Genomic DNA, 14,294 nt, shown 5'->3' on the forward strand with positions numbered 1-14,294 from the left:
TCTGCTAACACTGTTTACACTTGTGAATCAAAATAACTTGCACAGGCGAAGTCATAACTGAAAACTAACAAGCTGAGCAAAGTATTAGTCCTAAATAAGCTTCTTCCTGTTATGCTTTATCACTTTTCTGGACTAAAACTAAGATTTTTTTTTTTTTAAGTCATTGCTGTTAGGTGTTGCTTTTAAGTTTTATCATCTGTTTTAAAATTACTTAGCTAGAAGTGAAGTGTTACATGCATAGTTTTATTGATGAAATCTTGCCTGCATGTGGATTGACTATGGCAGAACACTAGGTGCCAACTGAAGCCAATTTTTCGTTTCCTTTTCAACTGGACAGGGGACAGAAGATACAATGAAAGGCTCATGAGTTAAGGACAGGGAGAGATCACTCAGCAATTACCATCAGGGTAAAAGAGTCTCAGGGAAATTATTTTAATTTCTTACCAACCAAATCAGAATAGGGTGGTAATAAGAAGTGACACCCCCACCCCTCCCTTCTTCTCAGGATTAACTTTGTTGTTGAATTCTTCCCCCAGGTAGCACAGAGAGACATGAAATAGGGGCTGTGGTCAGTTCACCATGCATTATCTCTGCTGTTCCTTCCTTCTCAGGAGGAGGACTCCTCACACTCTCGCCTATCTTCAATATGGGGGTCCTCCCAAGGAAGACCAACCTCCATGAAGTTCTCCAGCATGAGTCCTTCCCATGACCTGTAGTTCTTGACAAATTGTTCCAGTGTCAGTCCTTTCTACAGGGTGCAATCCTTCAGGAACAGGCTCTCCAGTGTGGGTCCTGTGGGGGGTGTCTCAAGTCCTACTAGCAGACCTCCTCCAGCATGGGCTCCTCTCTCTGCAAGGCCACAGGTCCTGCCAGAAACCTGCCCCAGTTCAGGCTTTTCAGAGTGTCCCAGCCTCCCTCACACATCCACCTACTCCAGCATTGGATCTTCCACAGCCTGGAGCTGGATCTGTGGTCCACCGTGGACCTTGGCAAACTTCTGGGACACACCTTGCTCATCACCATGGTCTGTGCCACAGACTTCAGGGGAGACTCTGATTTAGTGATCAGAGCACCTCCTCTCCCTCCTTCTACTGACCTTGGTGTCTGCAGGGCTGTTTCACTTATTCTTGCTCCTCTCTTCAGGTGCAAATTGCTGTTGTGCAGGGTGGGGTTTTTTCCCTTGAACCACATTATCCCAGAAGCACTGCCACCATCACAGGTGGGCTCAGCCCTAGCCAGCATTGGGTCCATCTTGGCTCTGGGTGAAGTTTCTGGCAGCTTCTGACAGAAGCCGTCCCTATAGGGCTCCCCTCAATACATACACAACCTAAACTTTGTGAAAGCAAAGCTTTGATAAGATCACTTGTTTAGAATATGTTAGAAGTTAAAAGAAAATGGGAGGAGAATGTTATCCCTTTATTGCATTTCTAATTTTAGAGATATTCTAGGAAATAATTACCCTGTGCCTTTTTCCTAGTCTGTCTATCAAATGGAACCATAGGATGTTTTCCTACAATGTGCATGAGATTTGGTGGAGTCTCAATTTTTGGTCCTTTTGTTTAATTGAATTATCTCTTCTGTAACTATTTATATCTTCACAGGTTTGCTTTTTTTGTTTTATAAGTTTTTTGTTATATATATTGTTTGGGCTTTCCTACTGCTGCTGTAGAGATGGGATTCAAAATTATATGACTTTTCACCTCTATTATCTCCTTCTTCTTGCCTTGAAGGTACCTTCTACGTCAAGTTGTCTTTTATGTGTCTCTGTCACCTAAGACAGCATGTCTGGCTTGAGGTACAGTAAAGGATGACCTCCTATTCTTATATATTCAAATTAAATGTGATGTTTATTGTCTCACTGGTAGGAAATTGTGTGAAATATTATGAAATAATAAAATTAAAAATTACTTCTATCAATAAAAAAGAACTGGCATATATATGTGTTTTTAAAAAAATACTTAAGGAAGCCCAGTTTCAAAAGGTTGCAATTTTAGTGCTTCATATCCCTCTCCATTTTCCAATTTCAATAGTAGGAATGTTCTGGTTTATTGCCATTTGTATTTGAAGTGCTTTATTGTTTTTGGCTTGAATGATAATTTCTTATATCTGCTAAGGAAATTGCATCAATACAGTAAATATTGTAAACTTCCATGTTTTGAGAAAGACTTGCTCTAACTTTCCTCTGAGACAAATTATTTAATCTTCTTCATTGGCTCATTGATCCTGAAAAGGATCAGGTCTCTTCCTTTGTGACCCCCCCAAAGGGATGAGCCTTGACATTTAAAAATTCAGAATTTGGCTTTCATGTTCTCTTTCTGTGGATCTTGGAAAAAGCAGGTCAGGCATGCTGCCAAAGTTCAAATGGACTCAAAGTGAAGGGAGTCTATCCCACCCTAATCAAGAGTGCAACAGCACAATTGACAACTAAGGCCATACATGGAAACGTATGTTCTAGATTATTTATGCTGCCTATAGGCTTTATCATATTTTCTCAGTACAATATTCTTACAAAAATAATAAACAGAGTTGCTCATCATTCTCTTCATGAGCATATATGAATGTTCTTAGTGTGAACTAAGAATTGTTTACATACATGGAGTCTTCTAGGAAGACAATTCAACTCCGTATGTGAAGGTGATGAGTTAGCAAACTTGCATACTGGCAACATCTGTTCTGCAGTTATTGCAGTGACACAGCATCAAGGTAAATGGCCAAATGAGACTAAAAACCAAGACTTTATTTGCAAATAAAGATACAAAAATAACATGGTTACTTCCCAATTTTGCTGTAATTTTTTTAGTTAAATCTAGATGCATTTTTAACAATGGTATAAAATCAAGATTCCTCCAAGAACTGCTGATTACAACAGAATGCAACAGAATAGAAGCTGAGGGGTTTTTATAGCTTTACTATTTACTATTGATCTATTATACATAATTCTTTTTTTGTGCCTTTTTTCCTTGAAAGCATACAGTTTTCCTTCCCAAAAGGTAATCAAATTACATTTCCAGGAGTACTAGTTCCTTCACATGCTGTAATGACACTTTTTTTCTTTGTGCTTATTTATTTTTGAATGATAAATTCCCCGTTACATATCTTCACTTGCATGACCAAGTTTCTTCACTTCCTTTCAGACAAAATAAATGTGCATCGATTTCTTTAGAAACCACAAATTTGTTTGAATATGGGCAATGGAACAGCCTTCTTGGATGCACTCAGAGATCATAGCAAGTGAAGAATGGTGAAAAATGAATGGGAAATCTCATGAATGGGTTCAAACATGAGTTATTAGAAGCTTAAGTTATGATGTGTATATAATTTGATTTCTTAAAATGTGAAGCAATTTCCCTCAGTAGGGGTAATGGAATGTAGCCAGAGAGTGTTCTAGTGGGAGATGGGGTCTATTTAGTTGCTAAAGAGCCATGCAAGATGCATAAAGTAGCTGTTGCCTTATTTTATTGTTTGGATTTGGGTTTTGTTGGGCTGGGGTTTTTTTGTGTGTGTGTTTTTAATATGATGCAGACTTGTGGTTTTGTTTTGTTGTGGTGTTAGGTTTGGTTTGGGTTTTTGTGCTTCAGTTTGGGATTGTTTTGTGTGGAGTCATATTTTTTGCCTTGGATTTTGGGGTTTTTTTTGCTTTGGTTTGTGGCTTTTACTTGGTTTGGGTTTTTAACAGAAATGTATAGAGAGATTTTTTTCACCTATTTTACTTATGTCTTTTGGGAGACAATGTCTTTTGTCTCCTGGCAGTGGAAAAGATTTTATGAGTCATAGAAGAGTGGGAGGATTTGCTAGTTCATTTCCCTAAAATAATTAAAAAAAAATAAATTTGAAAGTCCTAGTGTCAGACAACAGAAGGGTCATGCAACTATAGCTAATATTCCTGATGGAAAGACTACCTGCTATAATGCTGCTAAAAGTGTTGGGATATTAGTAGGGAAGTAGAGATATGTCCCTTAAAGCTAAAGGAAATCTGGCTTCTCAGTCTGAGACTGTGACACAGGAGTTGTCAGTATTCTGTACATTATGAGGGATTTTTTTTAATGAGAAATGTTTGGCTTTTCACAGCTATGGCAAATCATCCCAGCTCTGTCTATCTATATCAGTTTTATGCCTTGAGGACCTGCCAATTAGACAGCCTCTGATATCAGGCTTGGGACACTGGTGTCATGCTTTGTCATGTTGGTTACAAAAATGTTGGAGTTTGTATTCCAGAAAGAAATATTTCTTACCTTATATTTTAATATGTAACTGTAAATTTTAATGCAAAACGAGCTTTCCAAAGTTTTGGGTGGTTTTTACTTTTTGACTTTTCTTGCCTTGGTCTTTCACCTCTCTGATAATCTAGAATATTCTAGTTTTTTCGTAATAACTTCCAAGAGCCCCTGGCTAATTGCAGAGCTAATTATGAAAGTACATGTATTTTCAAGGTTATATCATCCAGCTGAGGGAAAAACTAGTCTTATTTTAGGCTATTTAAAACTCAGGAGGGATGGCAGGAGCAGGTAGTGGCATAAGAATCCAACCAATTTGTATGAGTACTAGGACCTGTGCTTAAGTACTGTGATTCAAATAGCTAATTTCATTTTATACATAATTTTTGGGGGACTGGGATCACAATCTTCAGTTTAGAAAAGGAGGGAAAAATAAAAACTGAACAAATAATGCTTACTGACAAACAGTATGACAGAACATTTTATTTTGTATAAATGACTTGTACTTAAAAATGTGGTTTTAGTTTTGATAATGCCTGACCAATGAGAATCTTTTTCAAGTTTCTGTGGAGTGGCCTTAATGCTGTAAATAATCCAATTGGCCAAGTCCCAGTACAGTGCAGATGAGAAAAGGATGCAGGAAATTCTGTTGTTTACACATGTGTCTGTTACACTGAGAAGCAAGAGAAGCCCAGCAAACTGAGAGGGTAAGGGGTCTTAAGCTTGTGGGTTTAATGTTTCCTTTCTATAAATCTCTTGAGGGACAAAGTATGAGTTAGTAAAATGCTGATGGAAAGGAGGAAAACAGTCTGAAATGCCCAGCAAAAGACCTGAAGATCAGAGAATAGTATTTGAAGTATGTGGCTAAGTTATGTCTAGCTTGATTCTTCTCTTCATGTATTTTGCTACTTCTAAAATCCCATCAAACATAATTTGTGTTTCAAGTGTAATAAAATTTTTACTTACCATAACCAGGTAAGTTTTTAAAATTTTCTAAGTGACAGTTTGTTAAAAAGTTACTTCTTAGTTTTGATTAGAAATTAGTATAAATCCAGAAATTTCACAGATTAGAGTTTTACTACTGAAAACCTTTTTTAAATTACTTTGTGAAATGCATATGTAATGGCATAAACTAGTAAAACTTTGGTACCTTTTCATGGGTGTGGTATTATGGATATAAGTGTCATGAAAATATTGTTATGAGTTTGCAGAAGTTCATACCACATTTTTTTGTTGGAAAGCAGTGTTTTCACAGCGTTTCTATTTTCATAAATTATGCAGCTCAGTAGTTACTTGTATAATCCTAACTTCCTTCAGAAAATAGATGAAGATGGGATAAGAAAAATATGTTTTTAGCTGTATGGTGTTATTCTAATGCAATGAAACACATTTTTTTGATATTATGATTTTTTGATACTTGACAAATATATTAGGTCTGACATTATTTTAAAGGGAATTGTCAGAGAGTGTGAGACATTGTGGATGATCCTTCAACAATGAGAACTAAGGTTAAATTTCAAAAGCAATGTTCATGGGTTTAATAAGCAGATATAGCAAATACTACTAATGGGCTTCGTACTGACTCTCCAGATAGCTGCATTTTGTTTGTATTCGTTCTCACTGATTCATACAAACATTTTATGAAGCAGACTGCTATAAATAATTGTATAGCTAGACTCCTAGTTTTTGGTTTAGATTTCCTGTGTTGTTAAAAAATTTACTTTTGTGTTTCTGAATGCAGTTCTTTGCATAATATAATGAAGAAAATTGAATTTCCAAAATATATTAGGTATCATTAATAGAACTAGTCACTTCCACAGACACCTACAAAAAATTGAAATTGAAAAATGTGAAATTAGATATCTGGGGATGTTTTCTTGTGTATTTGCATGTAGCCAGATTTTAATCAAGGCCACTCTTTCACCTTAAGTATAAAATACTTATGGCAACCTCAGATAAATCTGAAAAATAAATCACTTGAAAATGAATGTGCTAAAGGAACTGTTAATGAGCAGGCTTAAATTACTGTTAACACAAGAGGGGTAGATATTGGAACCATTTGAATTGTATAAATTTGATATTCATGGAATTATAGATTCCTAGAAAGGTTTGGGTTGGAAGGAACCTTAAGGTTCATCTAGTCCCAATCTCACCACCATGGACAGGGAGCCTCCAAGTACAGTGGGTTGCTTAAGGCTCCGTCCAACCTGAACAACATTTCTGGGGATGGGACATCCACAACTTCTTAGGGAAGCCAGTTCCAATGGCTCACCTAATCTATTCACTCCTACTCTCTTTCTAGTCCATATTATGATCTTTAATTGACTGGTTCATTATGAAAACAATCCTTCCTGAGCAGTTTGATTCTCTGCTCATACTAATTAAGTAATCTAGGTCTGATTTACATTGGGTTAAATAAGACTAGGTTTTTTACCAAGCACATTCTTATTTAACATCAACACATTACTGGAGGAATACCAGGGAGGAATTTTCATGAAAGCTCCTATTGTTTTGAGTATTTTTTTAAATGTATTTTTAGTTATCTTGGATGTTTCTCCATGACTTTTGTAGGTGTCCATTTTTGCAAAAGGATGCTAACTTCCCTTCTGCCATGCTGAGTTGTCACCAATTATTCAAATAATTTCTTCTCTTTTAGTGGGACTACATATCGGCCTACAGTGAATGGGCACTGAGAGAATAAATAGTCCTGCTTCTCTATGGGTTTAAGTGACATCTAGGATACAACAGATGATACTCTGTGATTTATTTTATTTGATCACTCTACTAACTGTGGAATCCAATTTAAAGTCACAATGTGGATTATTCCTTTGTTAATTTCCCTCAGGGATGATTAAGTGGAGTTGGGGTCATCACAGGACCCCGTTAAATCACACAAACATTAAATCACAGTCCTTGAGCTATTGAAAGGCATAGGATGGTGTTAAAATACTAGACTGGTTAGGGAAAAATAGGAATAATTACCTATAAATGTCCAAATAGCAATATTTTTGTAAAGAACATTTTAAAAATAATTAATTATATATGATACAGGTTCGAAAACTGTTCTGATAAAACCAAAAACATCTTCACAACAACAGAATTGTTAATTCTGACACAACTATATCAGAGTAGTTGAACCAGCCAAAAGGATATGCTCTGACCCAGAGAAAACAAAATATTCATGAATGTGCATAATTGTCTACTTATGTGGGAAAATCACTGTTTCTAGACTCTGAGTAGTGTTTTGAAGAAAAATTTTTTTGTGTCCTAATAAGCATTGGAATGTTTTATATCTTAGTCTGAAACAAATAATCAGATATTTGTGATTAATTTTCCCTACTCCCAGTGTTATGAAATTTTCTTTAAAAGTAGGTCATGTTTTGAATAGGAAAGCATCATAAATGATTTCAACTCTAACAAGAAAATTCTTGATCTCTCATATCATAAAGCATATGGTTTTAAAACACTGTCAAGATTTTTAAAAACCTGAAGAATTTCTCAGAGTAAGCAAGATTAGAAACTAAACTTTTTCTGAGATATGCCATTGCATATTTATGTTTTATTGAAAATAAAATAAAGAAAAAAACCACACACACACACACAAAAAAAAGAAAAAACAAACCACAAGCCCCCCAACTCAGTGGGTTTTGTTAGTTTAAAAAAACAAACCTGTAAATGAAACTGAAGCTATCCCATTCAAGGTCACTTTGCAAATGAGTAACATAGAATTGAGGTACAAACTCTAGAAAATAAACTTAGGATGATTTTGTCTAAATAATGAAGCTTCTCTATACATTTTAGTGACCTCTACTGTTGGGATGAACATGTTTTAGCATTGCTTCTGACCTAATTCTTGTTCAGTAAAGTGCTTCTCAGAATGGTTAATTTGTCTTCAGTTTCCTTTTTTTAACTTCCTTTTGAGGCTGAAAGAAGCCCAGCTGACCTGACCTATAGCCCAGTCTAAAAATGTGATAAAAATCCCACAGGTCTATGAAGTCCTCAGTTGTGTTAGGGAGTAGTTCAGCCTCCTTAGCTATATGCAATAAGAAACTACAGTGGCCCCCACAAAGAGGTGAATTTGACTTTTGAATATAAGCAGATGAAACAAGATATAGTAGAATGCTAATATTATCAATAGCTAGGAAAGGAACTTAACCCTTGAGAATTGGACATGATTCAATGGTCTTTTGTCCTAATTGTGTGCTATAAGCTTATTTATGGCTTATTTCCAAATATTTGTGTTTCATATAGCTTAAGTTGCTTAACTAATACCCTGGATGAAAATCACCAACTGAATAAGATGTTTCTAGTTTTCTTGTCTTCTTTGACTTTAAACTTCCAGCTGGCTTTAATGCTTGTAAAAACTTCTAAGACCAATTATGACTTATATACTCAAAGGCAGATCCAAGCTTATGGATGATGAATACCTTGGGTATTATTTCCCTACATTTCTATAGTCTTCCCTCTTTCTGAAAAGTTCAGAGGAAATCCATGCAAGGATTTCCCTGACACTCCTCTGTGTTGTGTTAAAGGGCTGCCTGTAAGTATAAGCAAGACATGTGTGCACTGGCTGAGCTCATATCCTGTAATAACATGCTGACAACTCAGATCAAGCTGAGTTTTTGAAAGTCTCTATTGTGACTGACTACTGGTTCTCTTGTAACTAAGCTGAGTGGTACAAGAAGCTACCTGCTTACCCTAGCTGTTCCCAGTAAAGGGAATGATCCTGTTAGCACTGCAGCTCATTTCAATGTGAGTTAGAAAATGTTTGTCATGCTAAACACTCACTGAAATTAACTTACTCTGCTTTTTGTGTAAACAGGAGGGAGACTCATGCACTCGGTTGTTTTTAGTCTTAGCAGTGGAACTGCTGAAAAACAAACCAAACAAAAAAAAAAATAGCAACAGTATACCATTTTAATGTTATTAAGAGCAAATGTCATTGTGCTTACAGAACAAGATGTCTATAGTTTTTTCCATAAATCACAGGAAATATTCACTCGTATCTTTAGCTATAAGTATTAAAAAATACAGTGTGTCGGTATAGTGAACTAGTATTAACTAATGAGAACCCTACTCTTCTGAAGCTATTACCTGTTTCAAGTTTGAAAAACAGGTTACTCTTGTTCTAGAGAAATCTATGCTATTCAGAAGATACCTATTAGACTGTACCATAGCGTAACTGATAGGAATTATTTTGTATGAATTTACCCTTGCCTTATTTTAAATACACTCTGAATCTGTTCTCAATTGAAGTTGTTATTAATATTCTGATTCATAACCTGTTTTTCCTAATAATAATTCAGACAATATATTCAATGGACAATACCAATCTTCACATAGAATCACTGAAATTAGATTAGAATTTAGGGGACTTGGCTACTTGTTTAACTCAGAATTTTACACTAGGTTTTGTAAGCTGTTTGTAAGTAATTTACTCTGAAAGGATCTAAAACTTCATAGTTATCCTAATTACCTAGGAAGTTTATTTTGCCTTTTTTTCATTGATCATAGCCTAGTAAAAAGTGATAATAAAATCTCAAAAGGGAGCTAGCCAAGCAAACTATCTCAAAAGCCACAGCTACAGAATTTGGTTGGGTTATTTATTTGATTTGGTTTGGTTTAGTTCTTTTTGAGACTCTCTGGGAAAGTTGTTGGTGTCACAAACACTCCCTTCCCTGCCTGCATAATCTGATTATACAGTATGTTTTTTCCAAGTGCAGTGGCTGAGGAATGAGTGTCAATATTACAGACTTGGCTGTATAAAAATGATCAAACAAAACATTCTTGGGGGAATGAAGTTACTGTAACTTATATTTAAAGCAGTACTTCAGAGCTTCTTTTGGCCTTATGGGTAGTAAATGGCGACATCTCTATGTACAAATATTTATGTTACCCGTATTTAACCCTAAGGATTTGAATACAACTTCAAAGATGTGAAGAAACATCAGCTTGTTGCTGTAAAAGACTTTGAAATATATTGCAATGATATGTAATCACTTGTATTACCCAGTAGACCTAAATCAAAGTAAGTATATAATTCTGCTTCTCATCTGAAGAAATAGTCTCCAAACTGTTTAGAGTTTATTAAAATTGGCAGCCAAAAACACCCCAAAAAAGTTAAAGAAAGAGTAACATTTGTTTATTCTTTACATTTATTGTAATCTGTGACTACCTTCCAAGTTGTTCTTTTTTATGAATGCATATGTTTACAGTATGTATATATAGTACGTAGAGTATGTATATAGTCTGTATAATATTATACAAGATCTATTATATGCATGTGTTTAAAAAAAGAGTTGAAACATTGAATAAGATTTTACTTTAAAATGGATACTTGGAGAGAAGATGGTAAAAGAAAAAAAGGAAAAAACCATACATAGCACCACAGAAAAGTGGACCGTGACCTTTTTTTGCTACATCTTTTCTCAGAGCTAGTTACAGCATTTCAATTTGAGCAAGTTTTAAGACCACCCCCACACCACCTGCAACAATAAAGTAAAATACTCTGTGAAGGAAATCTTGTACCAAATTACTGCTTTTAATTATTGACAATATTTGTCATATTATAACTTAATAGAAAAAAATCACTTTACCTAGAGGTGTTTGTGGTCGGTGGAAAGAAATAAACACTCAGTTTTTAAAAGCTTTGAGCAATGTCAGCTATACCAGTCCTGTGGTTAAATTCTCCTATTGTCATGGAAAGTTTCACTTCATTTTACAGAAGCAATTCACACATTTAGAGAAATATACAATACCTCATGGTTAGACGAACCATCGTGTAGGCAATCATTTCAATAAAAGTATCAGTCCAAATGTAAAATTTTGAGAAACTTCCTGAAGAAGTAAATGTTTCCTGCAAGACGCTAATTGTTGCTGTTACCAGCATATTTTTTCTGGGTTGTTTTCCCCTGTGCTTAGAACTGACCTTCAGCCTGGGAAATATCTGGAAATGCTTGATTACATGGTTCATCCCTGTCCTTCATACACAGTGTTCTCATATTTGAAGTTTCTGTTGGCAGAATAGTTTTGAGGGATAAAGCCTTTTTTCTACTTTTTTCATGTTCCTTACAGCTGATTCCTGAAAACAGTGCAGAACTGCTGCTTTTAAGGCAGTTCAATGTTGTCACAAAATGGGCTTCTTTCTTGTGGCTCTTCTGTACTTACATGGTGTTTTGTGACCCATTTGGCTAAAAGTTACATATTCTGAGATTCACAATCTGTGATCTTAATTTTGTCTCATTTCCTGGATGTCATGGCAACATTGTTAAAACTGGGAGAAACAGACTTCTAGAGCGCCTCAGGAATCACACTGCTCAGAGAATCATCTTAGGGGGAACCTTTGAGATCATCCCTCTTGCTCACAGCATCATATGAATGACTTCTACGTGGCATGCCTTTGTTTCACAAGAATTTCTGTCACACTAGAGTTTTTATTTTCTCTTATATGAGTGGAACTACTTACACCTAGAATTGTAAATCTTATTTCAAAGGATTGAAATAGGCTATGGAAAAGGATAGCAAATGAGAACAAACTGGCAATGTGACTAGCATAGCCAGCCTGAGGGTCACTTAGGGCTACTTCACCTTTTTATTTTTTTTTAAAGGTGTGAATTAATATATAAACTAACTTTTTTAAATATATAAGTTATATGTATACAATTTTACCCTACATGCTTTCATGTCAATTATTAAAACCTTCAGGAGAAGCAAACTACTATTAATAATAGAAAGGATTCCTCCTCTGGAGTCAGAGAATTTTGGTTATCACAAGGGATACTGGAATATCAAGAAATAATATACTTAATCCTGTTGCATAGTATATAATGCTTGTTTCTGCATTATGGTGATAGCTTTATTTCCCTTTGGTTTCTGGATAGTCTTCTAAAATAGAAAAAAGATATAAAAAAAGAAAAAACCAGTCTTCCTTTCACTTACTGCTTCCTCCATGGATAATTGTCTTTCAGTCACTATCTTTACTGCTCATCCTTTACCTCTTCTCCTGGGAATTTAGCTAGACATGGACAACTAATATAACGATGCACTTTCTGGGGGTACTTCAGAAAGCCTTTTCTGTCACAATGTTTTGTATCATAGTAAAATGCAATTTTCCCTGAGGAACTACTATTTTCCTAAAGTTACTTCCTAGCTCTTTTAACTTTTTAGGCCTGATAGGGTAGCTGGAAAACTTTGTTTATGGCTTTTTAAAAAGAAGGTCAAGTTGAAGCTTGGGTCTCTACTTTTGCCTTCCCTCTCTGTCATATTCTTGGGTCTCTACTTTTGCCTTCCCTCTCTGTCATATTATTCCATCACATCATCTAGTGTTGATCAACTCAGAAGTGGGAACAGACTCTAGTTTTGCATAAATTCTACTATCAAGGGCTTACTTATATTTGGTCCTACACCTTTTCTGCCTCTGGAGCATTTTAGTGTCTCCTGGGATTAAATTTATTAATTTGTTTTCAAGGCAAAAGTGTCTATACAATAAAGATATAATGAGAAAAATAGTGATATTCTGTGTTCCCAAGATTATAAATTTCGTCAGACCTATAAGAAATGGAACACTACTTAGCACTTTTCTCTTTACTGTTCCCTCTCAAACCTCTCCAAAAAATGTGTTTACATTCTGCAGTTCTATCATTTTTTTTAATTTTTTTTAATTTTTTTTTTTATGGTAAAGCACTTGAGTCTTTATCCTAGCCTTTAGGAACTTTGATGATTAAACAATTTAGAAACTAAGATTTAGGCCTGACATAGTCTCTTGCACTTAAAATATTGAGGGAGATGATATGTTGTAGAAGGACAATGAGGTTGCATAATTCTAGTCTTATGTATCAGGACATTAATGAATTGCCACTGTGATTTCATTTTCTCTCAAAGAGACACTTAACACATCATACTATCCAAATTGCTGTCTTAAGAAGACTAGACTTTTTCAGGCATTTTTAAGATTCCGTAATCAAAAAAGCTCAAAACAAAATACCTCACTGAAATTAAACTTGACAAACACAAAAACATTTCTCTTTGTGAAGTTAAAAACAACTTTATACTTTGTTGTTTTCATAGCATAACTGGTTTTAGTTACTGGATATGAGAAGGAAAGAAAACAGGCTTTGGAAATAAATTAGATCTTTATTGACATTTTTATGTTAAAAGGAAACTAGAGAAGTATGAATAGGAGGGAAAATTATCACATAACTCCTAATAGGAAGTAAACAACTAGTATTTTCCGTCTCTTCAAGCCATTTTTTGGCTGCTTTTTAGTTATGACGCATGTAAAGAACGCAATGTTTGGAAACAACATAGCTTAAAAATATGTCATATGGTTTAATACTGTTAATATTTTTTTATAGCTGTGGAAACAAACTGAATCATCTTTGGCTATGCATTAAAAAATCTTGAAAAAACTATCTTTTACTTTTCATGAGGTAAGATAATCTGTATATGATGTCATGGTTTGTTTGGATCTCTCAATTTTACAGCACATTGTACTTTGCAAATGTAACTTTATTTTATGAGCTTATGAGCTCATTAAAAAAAAAATTTAAAAAAATCATCTGCCTCAAACAATGCCACCAAAACCTAAAGACATCAAACAATGGTGGAATCATCTTTGTACAGACTAGTCCAACACAGGAGCTCACAAATTCATTCTTTAATTCACAAACTCGCTTATTTACAAGTTCTCTAAATGGTATTTTTTCTATGAACAAACTAGTTACTAAGTTGTCAATGCCAGTGCTCATTCTTTCTCCCCTGTGGAGGAGTGACTGTCCCCCCATACCACACTGAAAAACACAAAGGTCTCATTAGTCAGCCTGCTGTTGGATCTGCTACAAAAATATTGGGGGTAAGCTTAGGCATTTGCACTTTCCAGGTCAGAAGTTTGGCCTGTAGCACTTCCACAAGTTAGCATAACCTGAAGAAACTGGCAGGTAGCTGCTTTTTGAAGATGCAGGAGTTGGCTGCAGGTAATATCAGCCCTTTATCCACTGAGTCCTATGAACAGGCTGCTCTCCCACTGACCACTCACATTGGCACTGTTCTCAGCATATGTCAGACTTTAGGATCAGCTGTATG

The 14,294-nt window shown here is 35.2% G+C and overlaps 1 protein-coding gene across 2 annotated transcripts in view; it reads left to right on the forward strand.

Moving 5' to 3' along the window:
- The first annotated feature begins 4,842 nt into the window (after positions 1–4,842).
- CCDC102B (coiled-coil domain containing 102B) overlaps positions 4,843–14,294 on the forward strand; it is a 136,990-nt gene continuing 127,538 nt past the window's right edge. For both annotated transcript variants that reach the window (XM_088066168.1, XM_014258249.2), the window contains exon 1: positions 4,843–4,921. The gene's annotated coding sequence lies outside the window, so the exon portion shown is untranslated. The remainder of the gene's footprint in view (positions 4,922–14,294) is intronic.

Source organism: Pseudopodoces humilis, chromosome 1, assembly GCF_049639895.1.
Source record: "Pseudopodoces humilis isolate 2021_Gansu_Grassland_sample_001 chromosome 1, ASM4963989v1, whole genome shotgun sequence".
Lineage (NCBI taxonomy): Eukaryota > Metazoa > Chordata > Aves > Passeriformes > Paridae > Pseudopodoces > Pseudopodoces humilis.